An 18,610-nucleotide genomic window follows, 5' to 3' on the forward strand; every position below is an offset into this window, starting at 1 on the left:
TGTGTTGAAGGCTTCACATGAAACAAAAAGAACTGGGCCAGAAATTTGTGTCTGCACCACACCAAGCAACCATCCACATTGTCTTTGCGCTCTGGAAGTGGATCGACCTGTTCATTAGAACAAACACAGCAATTGTTGCCATGTCAGGCAGCACAGCCTTTTGTGTTCTACTGCAACTTAAACAAAGTTTCTCACATAACAGCCTTGCACGCCTGCCTGGCTGATGAAATATGCAACCTCAACATGCAGGTTGTGAGTCAATGTGATTGCTGGAGGAGAGACTCAAACATAACATTCTCTGTGTAATGAACTCAATGGAAAGCAGCCCTCTTTGGAAAGCCAATCACACCACTTAGATTTTCCTCTGGTGGAATTCCATTTGCAAAGACTGGAAGGCTCTAGAGAAGTGGTTCTCAACATTCCTAATGCTAGGATCCTTTAATACAGTTCCTCCTGTCGTGGTGACCCCCAAGCATAAAACTGTTTTCATTGCTACTTCATAATGTAATTTTGCTATTGTTATGAATCATACTGTAAATATCTGTGTTTTCCAATGGTCTTAAGCATGCCCTGTCCCAAAGGAGCTGGGTCCCACAGATTGAGTGAGTTCCACTGCTCTAGAGACACGCCTAGTCCTATCATTTTTTTCTGCTTACAACTCACTTTGTGGTATGATGTGCCCTTACTCCTACGGCACCCCTAATTAGAATCCTCTGATGGCCAACCTGTTTATCTTGGACTGAAGAGCTAAGGACCTCCATATTTCCATCTGGTTCCTCAGCTCAAGGAATTGTGCAACCTACATTCAGGGTAGACCACTTCTCTGTTAAGCATCTCTGGAAATGTCTCTAAAGACTCCCAAAGGTGATTTCCAATGCAGTCAAATTGATAATAAAGATAACCATCACAGCTGGTTTTTCTTTCCTTCTCTTTCCAGATTATACGTCTGGGACGGATCTCTATGGGAAGAAAGTAACTCTTATGGGATAGAACTAATTTTTATGTCCTCAAATCAAGAATTCACCAGTGGATCCTAGGAGGATTTTTACAGGAACACTTTTCACCCTGGTGCTTGTCTTTCTGTCCCAGATCCCAGTACAAAACTAGCTCACACTTGGCACTTGGTAAATATTTAGCAGCCTAATCAGGAGCTTGATTAAAAGGCTGACTGAGTCAAAGGCATTTTCAGGTCCTTGGCCCTACTCCCTTGGTTAAGCAGATCTGGGAGAGACCTCAGCCATGACCTAATAAACATTTGTGCCCATGACACCATAAGTGCCATAGAATGGATTAGGAGACCTGTCCCTTCTTAGAGCTGCCACTTAATGAAGTCCTCAAGTGCAAGCCCTGCATCTGGAAGCACCTGTGGGGGGATTTGGGGAAGGCAGTGGCTAATACATCGTGTGTTAGTGTGCAGCTGAGTGATGCTCCTACTAGGATTTCCAGGACAACATCACATAGGCACCCTGGCTGCTTATACTGTGGGCCGTTTTTTTAGTAACTCCCACCTGTCCAGCAAAGGCTATTCCTGCAAGAGTCCGTCTCCAGCGCTTCCAGAGATCCCTGCACATTGACTCAGTACAGTGTTGCTGCAGCACAAGGAACGTGAGGGGCAGAGTGTGTGTGTGTGTGTGTGTGTGTGTGTGTGTGTGTGTGTGTGTGTGTGTGTGTGTGCGCGTGCATGTGCGTGTGTGTGCAATACGAAGCTGCTGAGTAAAGTGTCATAAAGCTCAAGGAGCCAGAGAAGCTGTGCAGTTTTAGCTAAGGCATCTGAACTCTCTACGACCTATACACCACAGCCTGGTGTGCAGTGCATATTAAAAGAAAAGAAAACAAAAGAAAGAAAGAAAGAAAGAAAGAAAGAAAGAAAGAAATAAGTATGAGTGTATATAGTCCATTGGTTTATAAACTTTTCTACTTAAAAAAAAAAAAGGAAGCCACTTCTTTCAAGGGAAATCATGCAAGCAAAGTTCAAAATATAGTGGAGATTAAAGAGGAATTCCCTGGGGCTGGAGAGATGTCCCTGTGGTAAGGAGTTCTTGCTGCTTTTGCAGAGGACCAGAATTGAGCTCTGAACCCCACATTAGGCAACTCACAACTACCTGTAACTTGAGTTCTAGGGGTTCCGGCTCCCTCTTCTAGTCTTCAAGGGCACCCAGATACACATGGCAAACACTCACACAGAAAAACACATGTACGCATAAATAAAAATAAAACACGTTTTAAAACGGGTGTTCTCCAAGTTAAACCTGAAAGCCCCACACAGGCATGTGAGAGGAACAGAGAGCAGCTCAGAGCACAGAAGGAAGCGCTGAGCAAATTCACCTCCCTCCTCCCTTTACAAATAGGACCTTGAGAGCCATGACGATGCTATGAGTTCTTGCTGGTAGCTAGCAGTAAGCCAGAAGAGTGGGACAGTGAGGATGGACACTGCACCTGACCTCAGAACAAGAGACTCAGTGGAAAGATCCTGGGAACCCTGACTGAGCACTGAGATGTTCCTGTCGAAGCCAAAAGTCACAACCCTCTATCATCTCCAGAAACACACTGTCAATCATGTCAACACTCCAGGGCCACATGTTAACAGCCAGTCATGTCAGCACAGTCATTGTCAGCACTGCAGCATCTCTTTCCACAGGTGCCAGAGGGACTGTCGGTATGGCCGTGAAGTCCCAGTCCACTCATGTGGAACTGGGTCTCCTCACAGCATCAGAAAGTGTGCTGAGCATCTAGAGAGAGTGACCAGGAGCGAGCTCCTGGGGAGCTCTGAGTACACATGTTTGTTCTGGGAAGCCAAGTTTGAGGTCAGGAAGTTGGAACGAACAATCTATTCTTCTAGACAAGGAAGGGGAGCAACGTGGAAGAGAGTGTTTCAGCCTTGCCTTCCAGGAGCTATTAGGTTTCTTAGGGCAACATCTGGATCAATGACATGGAGCCCACCCACCACCCACCCCCTCAGGCCAGACCTCTCACTGCCAATACTGAAATTCCCAGGCCAGCTGCTTTCCTTCCAGGCCTGACATCAGTCCAAAAAGCATTTGGGACAGCCAAGATACCAGTTCTATGAGTAGGAGAGAAATAATCTCACTTTGTCTTTATGCAAAGCCAGAACGTTCCCTCTGCAGACCTGGAAGGTGTATACATTTACTATAATATGTACTCCAATAAAGAACAAAGGTTATATCTCAACCAATATTTTTTCAAATGAAAATTGACAATGAATAACTAAGGATAAGCCCCAGTGGGAATTAGCTCTCTGTACTGCTCGGTTCTCTGAAAGGAACACTGATGGCTCACCCCAAACAGCACATCTTTTCTGACCTTCATTTCATGGATTTGGGGGGGTTTTTTTTGTTTTATATTGGTGTTTGTGTGTGGCATATGGGGTTGTATGCATGTGTTTGCAGTCACACTCACTCAGACATACACATGGTGGCACAAGTTTGGCGTTTTCTTTATTGCTCTCCTCCTTATTTTTGAACCGAGAGCACATCATTTTGCTAGTCCAGCCAGCCACTGACCCCCAGGATCCACCTATGCCCAGACCCCCAGTGCTGGAGTTACAGACACACACCTCTGCCAGTTTTCTGTGTTCCAGTCCAGAAAGTTTTTCTTTTCATACATGCATTATTAGTTCTTTGAGAATTCCATACACTGTGAACTTTTTTTATATCAAGCAAAACAAAGCCTGCTCTGTTCTGTTTTCTCTCTGCTTTCTCGCTATTCCTTCCTTCCTTCCTTCTTTCCTTTCTCTCTCTCTTTCTTGCTTGCTTGCTTGCTTGCTTTCTTGTTTTCTGTTTTCCTTTTAGCTCTGTGTCTAGCTTACAGATTCTCACCAAGTGTTTGTTGAATGGAAGCTGTTGTGGCTTGAATGAGAATGCCCCCACAGGCTCATATGTTTAAATGTTTGATTCACAGTTAGTAAAACTATTTGAGAAGAGTTAGGAGGTGTGTCCTTGTTGAAGAAGTGTCACTTAGGTGGGCATTGTGGTTTTCAAAAGTTCACAACAGGCATAGCCCCATGCATTTGTGCTTCTCTCTCTCTCTCTCTCTCTCTCTCTCTCTCTCTCTCTCTCTCTCTCTCTCTCTCTCTCTCTCTCTCTCCATCCCTCTGCAGATAAGATGTGAGCTCTCAGCTACTGCTCCAATGCCATGCCTGCCTTCTGCTACCTTCCCCATCATGATTGTCAGTCATGGACTAACCTTCCAAAGCTATAAACAAACCCCCAATTAAGTGCTTCTTCTATAAGCTGCCTTGGTCATGGTAACTTTTTCAATAGCAATAGAACAGTAGCTAAGAAAGAGGCTGAGGAAGGAGAATCAATCTTTTTGGTGTGTTCTTGAATTCAGTGTTTTGTTGAAAATGTTTGCATCTAACTTCATCAAGGAAATTAATCTGTATTTCGTTTTGTTGCCGTTGTGTCTTTGTATGCTTTGGGTATCAGGGTAATCCTAGCTTCATGTTAGTGGCTTGGTAATGTTCCCTTCATACTTTATAGACTAGTTTGAATTTGTGTTAGCTCTTCTTTGAAGACATGGTTAAATTCAGCAATGAATCCATCTATGCCTCAACTATTTTTAGATAGGAGATTTTTAACTACACTTCAATCTGTTTGTTATAGATACTTAGATTATTTATCTCAGTTTATTTTAGTAGGTCATATACACATAGGGATTCATTCTTTTCTTTTAAACTTCCCAACTTAGTAGAATGTATGTTTTCAAGATAAGGTCCAATGATTTTCTAAATTTCAGTGCATCTGATGTAAAGGCTCTCTTCCATTGCTGATTTTGTTAACATGGGCCTTCTCTCTCTTTATTTCATTAAGTTTGACTAAGAGATCATCATTCTTGTTTGTATTTTTTGAAGAACTTTTTGTTTCATTAATTCTTTATATTTTTCTCCATTTCATTAACTTCTGTTATAATCTTATGCCTTTATTTCTGCCTATTGATTTGAGACTTAGCCTGTTCTTCTTTTTCCAGCTCCCCAATGGGCATCAATAAGTTATTTATTTCAGATCCCTCTGATTTCTTAATGTAGGCACTTAGAGCTATAAACTTCCTTCTTAGGACTGGTTTCATCGTGTCCCATAAGTTTTGATATAATGTCTTCATTTTCTTCATTTGCTTCTAGAATTTTTTTCGTATTTCACCTGAGATAGCAAGAAAGATAATTTATTGAACACAAGTTACATTTAGCCACAATGGAGAACAGAGCTACTCCAGTTCCACAGGTCCAGGGCAGAGGGCTAATGGGGACTGCTTGGGTTCTAAGTAAGACAATCTTTAAAAAGGGGCCTCTGTAAAATGGTGACTTATTACCAGCAGTAGCATACAGTCCAACCACCTGTACCAGAGTGCTGGCCTCGAGCATCCTTTCTTCCTGCTTCTTCAGCCTCCACAGGTGCCCAAGCTAATCTACCATGACCTCTGCCCCATCTTTCCTCTCTTACACTTCAGTTTGCATGTTAACTTCTCCCTCCACTTCGCTCTCATCACACGACACTAAGAATGTTACTTCCTTCATAGACCTCCTTGTCATTCAGTGACATGTTATTTAATCTCCACGAGTTTGTATGTGTTCTGGGTTTTCTCTTGTTGCTGATTTGTAGTCTTATTGATGTAATCAAGTACAATATAAAGAATCTTTCAATTTACCGTGTTATCTGGGAGTTGCTTTGTGTCCTGATATATTATCTGTGTTGGTGGAAGGTCCACAGACTGCTGAAAAGAATGAGCATTCTACAGCAATTAGACACAGTGTTCTAAGGTGTCTGTTTTAAGTTCATTTGATCTATTGTACCATTTAATTCACATGTCACTCATATTTTTTGTTGGAATGACCTGTAAATTAGCAAGAGTGGGTATGGACGTCATCTGCTATTGTTGTGCTAGGGTTAATTTGTAGCCTTACATCTTTAAGATTTTTTTTTTTATGAAACTGTGTTCAAGGTGCATATGTTTAGAATCATAGTATCCCTCTTGGTGGATTATTCTCTTAACTAGTATAAAGTGACTGTATTTATCTTTTCTGACTGGTTTTGGTTTGAAGTCTAATTTTTCAGCTAGTAGATCTATGACATCTGTCCATTTCTTTAGTATACATTTTAGTGTTTCATCCCAAGATAAAGTCTGTCTTTAGTAGTGAGGAACTTTTACTGGAGGCAACAAATAGATGCCTGGTGCTTTTTTATCCAGTCTAATAATCTCCATATATTAATTTGGAGAATTGAGACTATTAATATTTACAGTTATTACTAAAAGTTATGTGTTGGTTTTCCCTCTTTCTCTTTCATTTAACTACTATTCTAACATGGTTTATTCATTCCTTTGACCTTGCAGGTGGATTTGTTTTTTTCTGTCAGTGTAAAAGATTCCTTCAGTATTTTATGTAGAGAGAATTTAGTGGTCTTTAATCCCTTTAGCTTATTTTTATCATCAAAAGTTTTTTTTCCTTTTAATTATGACATATGGCTTTGTTGGGAATAATAGTCTGAGTTGGTAGTTTCTGTCTTTCAGAACTTGAAACAGATTTCCCCAGCTCCTCCTGACTTTAAACATTTCAGGTGAGTGATCTGCTGTTAGTCTGATGAGCCTGCTTTTATTTATGACTCAATTTTTCTTTCTTAATGCTTTCAATATACTTTCTTTGTTCTATATATTTAGCATTTTAATTATAATATAGTGAGCTAGGATTATTTCTGATCTTGTCTATTTAGTATCCTGTATATCTCTCATATCAGGATTGTCATCACTTTTTCTATCTAATTCAGGGAATTTTTCTGCTATGATTCTTGGGGGTGGGGTTGAAACAGGGTCCCTCTATGAAATCCTAGATGTCCTGGAACTCAATACTTAGATTAGGCTGGCCTTGAATTCACAGAGATCTGCCTGACTCAGCCTCCCAAGTACTGGAATTACAGTTATGATCTTTTAAATGTGTTTTCTAAGCCACTAAAACTAGGTGTGCCTTCCATCCTTCCCCTCACTTAAGAAGACCAACAGAGCCAACTAACCCAGAGGGGCTTACAGAGACTAAAGTACCAAGCAAGAACCACACATAGACTGGACCTAGGCCCCCAACACAGTAGCCAATGGGCAGTTTATGCTTCATGTGGGTCCACTAATAAGGGGAGGGGGGACTGTCTCTGACATGGGCTCTGTTGCCTGCTTTTCACTCCTTTCCTCCTGACAGGGCTGCCTCACCAGGCCACAGGGGAAGAGGACAGGCACAGTTCTGATGTGACTTGATGAGCTAGGGTGGGCTAATGGAGGCGGGCTCCCATCTCTGAGGAATGGGGGAGGGATGACGAAGGCAGAGGAAGAGAAGGGGACTGGGAGCAGATGAGGAAGGGGTTATGGTCAGGATGTAAAGTGAATAAATAAATTAATTGATTTTTAAAAATTAATTTATTCAGATTACATCTCAATTGTTATCCCCTCACTTGTATCTTCTCATTCCTCCCTCTCTCCCTTTTTCATCACATTCCCCCCCCATGTCTGTGACAGAGGGGACCTCCTCCTCACCATATGGTCACAGCCTATCAAGTCTCATCCTGGTAGCCTGCTTATCCTTTCTCTGAGTGCCACCAGGCCTCCCCACCAAGGGGAAATGGTCAAATATGGGGCATCAGAGTTCATATCAGAGTCAGTCCCTGCTCTCCACACAACTGTGGAGAATGCCATGTCCATTGGCTAGATCTGAATAGGGGTTCAATGTTTAATGTGTTATTGTCCTTGGTTAGTGAAGCAGTTTGAGCAGACTCCCTGGGTCCAGATCCACCCATCATGATGTTCTTCTTGTAGGTTTCTAGGACCCTCTGGATCCTTCTATTTCCTCATTCTCTCATACTTCTCTCACCTAGAATCCCAATAGGAAGTCCCCGCATCTATCCCAATCTCCTGGTAAGTGAAGACTTTCATGGGCATCCTTTTTGGGCTAGTGTTCAGTTAATCGTGAGTATATACCATGTGAGTCTTTCTGGGTCTGGGTTAACTTACTCAGTATAATCGTTTCTACTTCCATCCATTTACCTGCAAAATTCAGGGTTTCCTTGTTTTTAATACCTGAATAGTATTCCATATGTAAATGTACCGCAGTTTCTTTATCCATTCTTCAAATGAGGGACATTTAGGTTGTTTCCAGATTCTGTCTATTCCGAATAAGGGTGCTATGAACATGGTTGATCATATGTCCTTGTTGTGTGCTGGAGCATCTTTTGGGTATATTCCAAGGAGTGGAATAGCTGGGTCTTGATGTAGCTCTATTTCTACTTTTTTGAGAAAGCACTAGATTCATTTCCAAAGTGGCTGTACTAGTTTGCACTTCCACCAGCAATGAAGGAGTGTTCCTCTTTCTCCACATCCTTGCCAGCATGTGCTGTCACTTGAGTTTTTGATCTTAGCTATTCTGATGGGTGTAAGATGGAATCTCAGAGCCGTTTTGATTTGCATTTCTCTGATGACTAAGGATGTTGAGCATTTCTTTAAGTGTTTCACAGCCATTCAGTATCCTCTTGAAACTTCTCTGTTTAATTCTGAGCCCTAATTCTTAACTGGGTTATTTGGTTTGGTGGTGTTTAATTTCTTGAACTCTTTATATATTTTGGATATTAGACCTTTGTCAGATGTAGGGTTGGTGAAGCTCTTTTCCCAGTCTGTAGGCTGTCACTTTGTCCTGTTGACAGTGTCTTCTACCTTACAGAATCTTCCCAGCCTCATGAGGTCCTATTTATTAATTGTTTCCCTTAAGGCCTGGGCTGTTGGTGCTCTGTTCAGGAAGTTGTCTCCTGTGCCAATGAGTTCCACGCTCGTCCCCACTTTTTCTTGTAACAGATTTAGTATCTCTGGTTTTATGTTGAGGCCTTTAATCCACTTGGACTTGAGTTTTGTACATGGTGATAAATACTTGTCTAATTGCAATTTTCTACATGTAGTCATCCAATTAGACCAGAACCATTTGTTGAAGATATTATCCTTTTTCCATTGAATAGATTTGGCTTCTTTGTCAAAAATCAAGTGTCCATATGTGTGTGGATTTATTTCTGGGTCTTCAATTCAATTCCATTGACCAACCAGCCTATTGCTGTGCCAGTACCATGCTGTTTTAATAACCGTTGCTCTATAGTACAGCTTGAGATCAGGTATGGCAGTTCCTCCAGAGGATCTTTTATTGTACAGGATTGTTTTAGCTATTCTGGGTTTTTTTGTTTTTCCATATGAAGTTGAGAATTGATCTTTCAATGTCTTTAAAAATTGTGTAGATATTTTGATAAGGATTGCATTGAATCTGTAAATTGCTTTTGGTAAGATGAAATTTTTAACTATGTTAATTCTCTTGATCCATGAACAAGGGAGATCTTTCCATCTTCTGATGTGCTCTTCAATCTTTTTATTCAGAGATTTAAATTTTTTTTTCAAACAGGTCTTTCACTTGTTTGGTTAGAGTTACTGCTAGATATTTTACATTGCTTGTGGCTATCATGAAGGATATAGTTTTCCTAATTTCTTCCTCTGTGTGATTGTCATTTGTAAGTAGGAAGGCTACTGACTTTTTTAATTAATTTTGTATCCAGCGGGTTAGTGTCATTGTTTCTCGGTTTAGTTTCTGTTTCAATGACCTATCCTTTGGTGAAAGTGGGGTGTTAAAGTCTCCCATTATTAATGTTTGGGGATTGATGTGTGGTTTAAGCTTTGTTAATAGTTCTTTTACAAATGTGGGTGCCCTTGTATTGGGAGCATAGATGTTCAGAATTGTGATGTCATCTTGGTTGACTTTACCTTTCATGAGTATGAAGTGTCCCTCCTCATATCATTTGATTAATTTTGGTTGAAAGTCTATTTTACTAGATATTAAAATGGCTACACCAGCTTGCTTCTTGTGTCCACTTGCTTGGAATACCTTTTTCCAGTGTTTTATCCTGAGATAATATCTATCCTTGTGGCTGAGATGTGTTTCTTGAATGCAGAAGAATGTTGGGTCTTGTTTATGCATCCATTCAATCAGTCTGTGTCTTTTTATTGTAAAATTGAGACCATTGATGTTGAGAGATATTAATGACCAGTGACTGTTAAGTCATTTGATTTTGATGTTGTTTGCAGTAAAATGTTTGTATGGTTATGTTTTCAACAGTGAAGTTATCTATTTCCTGTGTTGCTATGGTTGTAGTTTGTCACTTTGAGTTGGATTTTTCCATCTAGTAATTTCTGTAGGGTCAGATTTGTGGATGGGTACTGCTTGAATTTGTTTTTGTCATGTAATATCTTATTTTCTCCATCAATGGTTATTGAAAGTTTCACTGGATATTGTAGTCTGGACTAGCATGTGTGGTCTCTTAGGGTTTTCAGAACCTCTGTCCAGGCCCTTCTGACTTTTATGATCTCTGCTGAGAAGTCAGGATGTAATTCTGATAGATTTGCCATTATATGTTGTTTGGCCCTTTTCCCTTGCCACTTTTAATATTTTTTATTTGTTCTGTACATTTTTTGTTTTGATTATTATGTGTTGGGAAGATTTTCTTTTCTGGTCTACTCTATTTGGTGTTCTCTAGGTCTCTTGTATGTTTATAAATATCCCCTTCTTTAAATTGGGGAAATTTTCTTTTATGATATTATTGAAAATATTTTCTGGGCTTTGGAGTCAGGCATCTTCTCTTTGCTGAATGCCTGTTATCCTTAAGTTTCATTTTTTCATGGTGTCTTTAATTGCTTATATGTTTTGTGTCAAGAATTTTTCAGATTTAGCATTTTCTTTCATGGTTGCTTCAAGTTCTATGACTGTATCTTCTAGTCCCGAGATTCATTCCTCCTTCTCTTGAATTCCTTTAGAGAAGCTTACCTCTGTATTATTTGCTTTCTTCTCTAAGTTTTCTCGTTCTCATCTTTCTTCTGTCTGTGCTTTTATCATTGTTTCCATTTTCATCTTCAGACTTGAAATGTATTATTGATTTCCTTCATCTGAATGTTTGCGTTTTCCTGAATTTCTTCTAATGACTCTCTATAGGCATCTTTAATGTCTTCAGTCAGTTTGGCTGCATCTTCCTGCATTCATTTGCAAATTTTGTTCATTTCCTCCATTATCATCTTCATTCTATGGATTTGAGATCATTTTCTTGAGCTTCATTTGTGCTTGTGTTCTCAGGGTCTGATTCTTTGGGATAGCTGGGGTCTGGAGATGCCATACTGCTTTGGTTCTTGTTGTTTGTGTTTTTTACACTGGCCTTTAGTCATGTTGCTGTCCTTCATGTTGGGAGGTAGGTCCTTTACTGGTTGCTGTGAGCAGTTTGTTGGTGAGTGTCTATATGCCGAAAGCCTTTCTTGTGGGGATCAGGGAACTCTTCTCTGGAACAGGCAGATGATCTGGTTTCAGCTCCAGGGCACTTTGCTCCAGACCCTGGGCTCCCCACTGGGCCAACAGGGTAGGTCTGGATCAGCTTGAGGTAGTGTAGGTAGAGCCAGTTATCCTGTCTTTGGGTGGACTTTGAATACCCTGCCCATAGGCCCTGGGGCTTTGGGTCCTAAGCTCAGATCACCGTAGAGTGCCTGAACCCCTGCTGGCTTGTAGCAGTTGTTTAGGCTTCTGTCTGATCCATCCAAGTAGTGGGGCCTAGGTTCTGCCTGCCAAAAAGAGAGCAGATACTGCTTTCTGGTTTTTGTTGGCTGGCTAGAGAAAAACAGGTAATCCTCCTTCTTCTCTGTCTATTATCCATAGACTTGGTTTTTTTTAAGTGCTGTGTGCAAATTAGAGCTCCAACTGGTATATTCTTATTATCTTTGTCATTGTTCAACTGCTCATTTCTTCCACTGTGTCTTCAAGCTCTGATGTTCCATTCTTTCATGATCCATTCTATTGGTGAGACTTACCAAAGATGCTTTTTTTTTAATTTATTGTTTTTCACTCCTATCACTTCAGATTTGTTTTTATTCAGTATTTTGGTCTCTTTATCTAATTCTTTCTTGTCTTGAATTGCCTTCTCTAATTAACTCACATGTTTGTGATCTCAACAGGAAGCCTATTTTCTTCTTTAGTTTATTTGAATAAATTAGCAGGTAATCATTCTTTTGAGTTCTCAGTCTGGGATTTTGTATAACTCACTATCATTAGATGCCATTACTATACATTTAATAACTTAAGAAGGAGTACGTTGTCTTACTCTTTTGGGTTTCTTGTGTCACTGTGTTGGAATTTACATGTGTGACAAGTTGTATTCTTTGCTTGGGTTATTTTTGTCAGCTATATTCTTTCATTTAAAGTATTTCCAGTATTCACTTAGGACCTTGAGGTGGTACAGTTGAGTTTGTAGTTCAAAGAAGTAGTTCCTCTGTCCAGGACAGTGGTTCTCAATTTGTAAATCGCCATCTCTTTGGGCATTGCATATCAGATATCCTGCATATCAGATATTTACAATATGATTCATAATAGTAGCAAAGGCACAGTTATAAAGTAGCAACAAAATAAATTTATGGCTAAGGGTCATCACAACATTAGATATTGTATTAAAGGTCACAGCATTAGGAAAGTTGAGAACCACTGCTCTGTTCTAGGAGCTCAGGTTACCTGGTGAAAATTCTATATCATTCTTTGCATAGGATATAAACCAGAAGAACAACCAGAGCTGGTTATATCACCCCTGTGCAAATACCATGCTCAGCAACTGTAACAGTGGACCACTTTGACTTTGATAAGTGTTGAAGGATAAACAGCCAAGGATAACAACCAATTATCATTATACTGTAGTTAATAAGATTAAGAGTTAGAGAAGTTAGATGTAATGATAATGACTATTAGGTAAAATCCTAAAAGAAAAATATTAAAGTAAGTAAAGTAGCCCAAAAAGGAATGCTGGGATACTGTTGGGGTTGGGCTAATATAGATTTTAGAGACTTTAATGCTAGGGATGATTATGACCAATTATTAGAAGAAGGTATGATGCGGATGAAAGAAAAAAGAAAAGACTCTAGAGTAAGAGGAGGAGCGTATAAGATGTGGCTGAAGAACATAGTAGTAGACTGTATTATTCTGGATTGTGTCAATAATAAACTGAGAAACATAATCAACAGTCATAAAAACTTACTAGGCAATATACAAACATGCAAAAACCATCATGGGACATACATTAAAGAATAAAGATTAAATATTATAAAATAAGAAATAAAGAGACTATTTATGAAGCAAATTGCTGGCCCTTCCATACCACATTGAAAAGGAGAGTTCTCAGATTCTTCTGGCTCCATCAGGCTTTCCATGGTCCTAGGTCAGCTTCCTTGTTTATACCTTTCTCTGTGCCAGGCACTGTGCTCTGGGTCTCAGACCTTTACACCAAATCAATATAGCAGGTTTTATTGTATTGTTGAGAAACCCAAGGCAAGAGTGGGCCAAATTGTGTTCCAAGAATTGCACAGCTGATAAAAAAAAAAAGAGTCAATGGGGCCAGGATGATAGCCTCGGTGGACAAGCACAAGGACCTGAATAAAATTCCTAGTCCCCTCAAAGAGAAGCTCATCCAGGTATGGCATGTCTTTATAATGCCAGTCCTGGGGAGGCCTAGCCAGGCAGCCCTGAGACTTGTTGACCAGACAACCTTGGTGAGTTTCAGGCCAATGAGATGTTTTGTCTTATTTGGGGGTGAGGATGACACTTTGGAACACCTCAGGTTGTTCTTTGAGCCTCCACATATACATACATACACATGCTGAAACACATACACATTTCATATTCATGAGAGATAGAGAGAGAGAGAGAGAGAGAGAGAGAGAGAGAGAGAGAGGGAGGGAGGGAGAGAATATCCAGGAAACAGAGCAGAGGTTCCTAAGTGGGTACTTTTAGGGTGTCCTACACACCATGGACTAAGGCAGAGTTAGGCATAAAGAGAATGACCCTCTACACCTTGTTCTGTAATGTGTCTGCTTTTCTCACAGATAAAGGCCTAAGCATGCTAACCTTCAGTTTGGAATTGCATGACCCCAGCCTGCTCCATCTTCCCACCATTCTATCACTCCTCCTACTGGTGTCCCCTTAACCCATGACCATGGAGCTCAAGCACAGTGACCTCCTGGGACTCCTTGCCCTCACCTCCATCTGTCACTCATGCCTACTTTACAAACCAGGAATGTCAGCAGATCCCCGAGGAACAGTTGCAACAAATTGCTAACTGAAGTGAGAATAATTATAGTAATTAGAAGTAGTATTAGATTTCTATAGTATTAGACCTCAGTTTTTGTTTGATTGATTGATTTTAATTCAAAACTTTTATGCAGTATATTTTAATCAAGTATTTTCCTCCATCTTCCCCACCTCCCTACCTACCCAACTCCCCACCTCTAAAACAAACAAACAAACAAAAATATAAAAACCCACAAAGTTGAAAATCGAAACAAACAAGCAAAAGACCCATAAGACATAAAATCAAAACAAATAAAAAATTCTACAGTGAAATAATAAAATAAAAAACATAGAGTGTGTTTTGTATTGGCTAACTACTCCTGGGCATGCTGCTTTCCCTAGAATATGTTGGATATACCCTGGAGATATTTTTTTTAATCCATTGGAGTTTTATCCATTGGTGAAAACTGATTTCCCTTGGTCTGGGAATATCAATTGCAAATAGTTTCTTGCTTAGTGATATGACCTTATGTCTGCTTTCCTATCTCCATGCTGGAACCCCATCTGCATGCAACCTATCTATATCATGTGTGTGTTGCCACAGTCTCTATGAGTTCATTCTTAAGCAAACTCTCATCCCTGTCGTTTGGACACTTCTACCAAGAACTGAGGACACACCTCACTGTACCTATTCTGGCAGCCAGTCTCTAATCTTCAACACAACCTTGCTTTGCAGGTACTTGCCAGCATGCTCTGACTCCCTGGAGTGGCTGAGCCTTAGTAAAGAGGCCAGCAATACAAACCTCACCCAGTAAGCTCCAAAACTTCTTTAGTTGAAAAATGAAATACAGGTCAGCTGCAGTGGTGTACTCTTGTAAGCCCAACATGTGGGAGGAAGAGACAGGAAGAGCAGGAGTTCAAGGTCATTCTCACCTGTAGCTGGGCTACGTTAGACTCTGACTGGAGAAAGATGAGAAGAGCAGAGCAGAGAAGAGAAGAGAAGAGAAGAGAAGAGAAGAGAAGAGAAGAGAAGAGAAGACGAGAGGAGAGGAGAGGAGAGGAGAGGAGAGGAGAGGAGAGGAGAGGAGAGGAGAGAGAGAAGAGGGGAGGGGAGGAGAGAAGAGAGAGTGGAGGGGAGGGGAGTGGGTGGGCTGGGAGCAGAAATAGAAGAAATAAAGAGGAAAAGAAAAAATATAGACAACGTTTCTACTTCTACTTAAACAAGGAGATGGAATCTCATTGACAAGAAGCCCAGGCCATGCTCCTCTGAGGTTGGCATATGTCCATCTAGCTCAATGGTTTTCACTCCCTAATGCTGCAACCCTTTAATACAGCTCCTCATGTTGTAGTGTAGCCCGCCCATAAAATCATTTTCATTGCTACTCCACAATTTTAATTTGGCTATTGTTATGAATCGTAATGTAAATATCTGTGTTTTCCAATGGGTTTAGGTGACCCCTGTGAAAGGGCCAGTCAACCACAGGTTGAGAACCGCTGATCTAGCTACTCATGATCATCTAGCTGTGTGGCTTTGGGCAAGTCATTTCACCTCTGATCATCAACCTTTTTACCCATCAAATCATGAGTAGAACCTGATCACCCCTGGCTTGTAGAATACTGAAGTCCTATTTTCTTGGGACCTACTAAAGAAACAACCAGCTGGATAACGCTTACTCTCATCAATGCTTTTGTCCAATCATTAACCAGGAGAGTGGGATGTTTCTGGAAGCTAACAGCAAAGTTCACTTTGGGGGAAAAGAAGGGTGTTTGGGGGACAGTAGGCATGGTTGGACATCTCTGGGGACCTAATCCTGGCTTGGTCTTAGCTTGGTAGCAGCAGGAAGTCCAAGGGATCGTCACAAAAACAGCACTCTCTTTGGACTGAACACCTTCGGTGAGTACAAAACTGTCAGCTGGTCAAAGCCAAGATAAATCACCTTTTGAAACTGTTCAGGTTTTTTCGTTTGTTTCCTTACGAAGATTGGCTCAATCACTTGCTTTTCTCTCCTCCTTGTGTGATCTTGCGGGATTGTGGCATCACAAGTCATAAGTCGTTCATGGAACTCTGAAAAAAAAGTCAGTGAGTAAAGCACACAAATTTAAGAGGGAATGGGTGAAGGTTTTACACGAGATGTAAAAGAAAAGCATATTTACATGTGGGTTGTAGCCGCATTGATCGCTAATTCCCATGGTGGCTGTTTGACTCTATCCCTTGCTCATGGTTTCTCATGCTTAACTCAGTGGAGAGACTGCTACGCCTCAGCACTGGAGTGTGTTTTCCCAGAAGTCTTAGAAAGATGCTATGGTCTTAGTAATTCCAGGGGAGGTTGAAGATGGGAGCTTTTGTTTCCTGCTTAAAGAAACCCAGAAAACTCCCTCTTTGTTCCAAAATACCTTTTTCAATTTACTTGTCTGTGCTGCCTCTGACACCTGTGTGTTAATTAGACTCCCTTTATAAAACATAAATACCTTCCTCCTGAAGCCCACACATGAAAACACAAGTAGCCCCAGCTGGGGTTAGACACAAAGTGAACTCACAAATTGGAGGTCACTAGTAAAATTGATTTAATGGAATTATTTCTAAGGTGGTATCTACGTGCGATAAGGCTCCTAACAAGTCTCCAGATGACCTCTTTCTAAAGTCCATTTAATGATATACTTATGGCACAGCTAAGCTGCCCAGGAACAGCATGGAGAGTTTTGTTTTCCCTCAAAAACTACAGACGTCCAAGCACCACGCTGGGCTGCTAAAGCTATGGACAGATAATAACCATACTTCTCCTTGCATCTTGTCATGTATACAGTGACAGACACATAAAAACCATCTCAGAGAAGTAAACCAAAACGGGAGCAACTCTTAAAACATAAGTGCTTTGTCCTAAGGCCAACTGTGAGAGAGAGTTCCTCGGGAGTCTGAGTTCAGATTGCTCTTATAGATACTCTACAGCTTTTGTAACTGGGAACGTTTGACTAGACAAAGTACGGAAACGAAATTCCCTGTGCTGAGGTTCTCTTGTTGGAGGGATGGGCTGGGTTGAGTCCCGCAGGAACTGGTGAGCAAGTGGCAGAAGAGAGAGAGGTTTCCAAGCAGAGCCGATGACCTAGGGGTCAGCTTTAAAAGTTCTCCCTGCCATGTTTGGAGAGATGACTCAGTGGCAAACAGCCCTGGTTGCTCTTTCAGAGGAACAAGGTTCATTCCCTAGCACCCACATGGCAGCTCACAACTGCCCGTAACTCCAGTTTCAGGGGATCTGACACCCTCACACAGACATATATGCAGACAAAACGCCAATGCACATACAATCAATCAATCAATCAAAAAACAAAAGGAAGTTCTCCCTGCCAGTGCTAAAGCCTGTTTGACCCAGGGATGCCTTGCATAGGGTTGTCACTCAAGAACTGTCTTCTTGCTCCTTCTTCACTTGTGCTCAGAATAGTTATATCCTCTTAGAGATGTTACCAATGATAGAGAGCCAACTCCCCACAAAGCTCTTGCAATTTCGGTGATGATGCTTTAAGCCCCAAGTTCTGTGGTGCAGCAAAGTCTTAAATGCTTCTGAAGATTTTTGCCTTTGCCTGGTGTTGTGACTCCCATTGTCTAACTTGTTACTCTCATTTCACCATAGATCAAAAAAAAAAAATACTCCTTTCCATATTTTCCATTATAAAAACCTATCCATGGGTTGGGGATGTTTCTCAATCGGTTGGATGCACAAGGCCCTGGGTTTGATTCCAAGTACCACATAAACTAGGCATGATGGATGCATGCCTGTAACTGCAGCACTTGGCAAGTGGAGGCTGGGGGGATCAGGAATTCAAGGAAACTCTTGGCTACACAGCAAGCTCCTGGCCAGCCTGAGCCATATGAGGTGCTATTTCAAAGAAAATCCGTTTGTGGTGAACTTTTCTAAGCTTTCAGGAATTCACAGATGACTGTCTGATGGCAGTCGGCAGTGATTATACAGAGCACAACCTAGCACGGCTGGTTAGTTCACTCTGTGTGGTTCTACAGTCTCCCTCCCCCTCGTGTTTCCCCTGCTCCTTCTGCAGCAAAGAACACATTTCCTCTCTGTTTAGACAGAGCTAGATTACCCAACCTGAGTCTCAGCCTCTGTGGCAGGGGGCGCACGTCAAGGCCTTGTTCCTACACCAAGGTTGGTCTCTTCTGAAAGTCTTTTATGATCAGTTACTAAGACTATAGAAAGTTTCCTCCTTCCTTCCTGTTCAATACTGGGATCAAGGACACTGACCACTGTTTATTATCTATCTGCAGGATTTCTTTGGCAAAATGAAAACCAGGGCTTAGGAAGATGTCTAAGTCACAATAGTGTTTGCCACTCACTGCACTGGATGTGAGAAAGTTTTGTTGGTATCTAGAACCCACATTTTTTTTAAAAAAAACCACAATTGTGGCCTGTGTTTGTAATCCCAGAGCTGGGAAGGCAGAAAGGGTGGATCCCTGAGGGTCACTGTCCAGTCAGCCTAGCCAAATTGGCAATCTCTAGG

General features: G+C 41.1%; 1 protein-coding gene across 1 annotated transcript in view; it reads left to right on the forward strand.

Moving 5' to 3' along the window:
- The first annotated feature begins 15,865 nt into the window (after positions 1 to 15,865).
- ADRA1B (adrenoceptor alpha 1B) overlaps positions 15,866 to 18,610 on the forward strand; it is a 112,494-nt gene continuing 109,749 nt past the window's right edge. Inside the window, exon 1 of the mRNA XM_084764167.1 lies at positions 15,866 to 15,998. The gene's annotated coding sequence lies outside the window, so the exon portion shown is untranslated. The remainder of the gene's footprint in view (positions 15,999 to 18,610) is intronic.

Source organism: Acomys minous (genome assembly GCF_964271855.1).
Source record: "Acomys minous genome assembly, chromosome: 16".
In the NCBI taxonomy this organism is placed as follows: Eukaryota; Metazoa; Chordata; class Mammalia; order Rodentia; family Muridae; genus Acomys; species Acomys minous.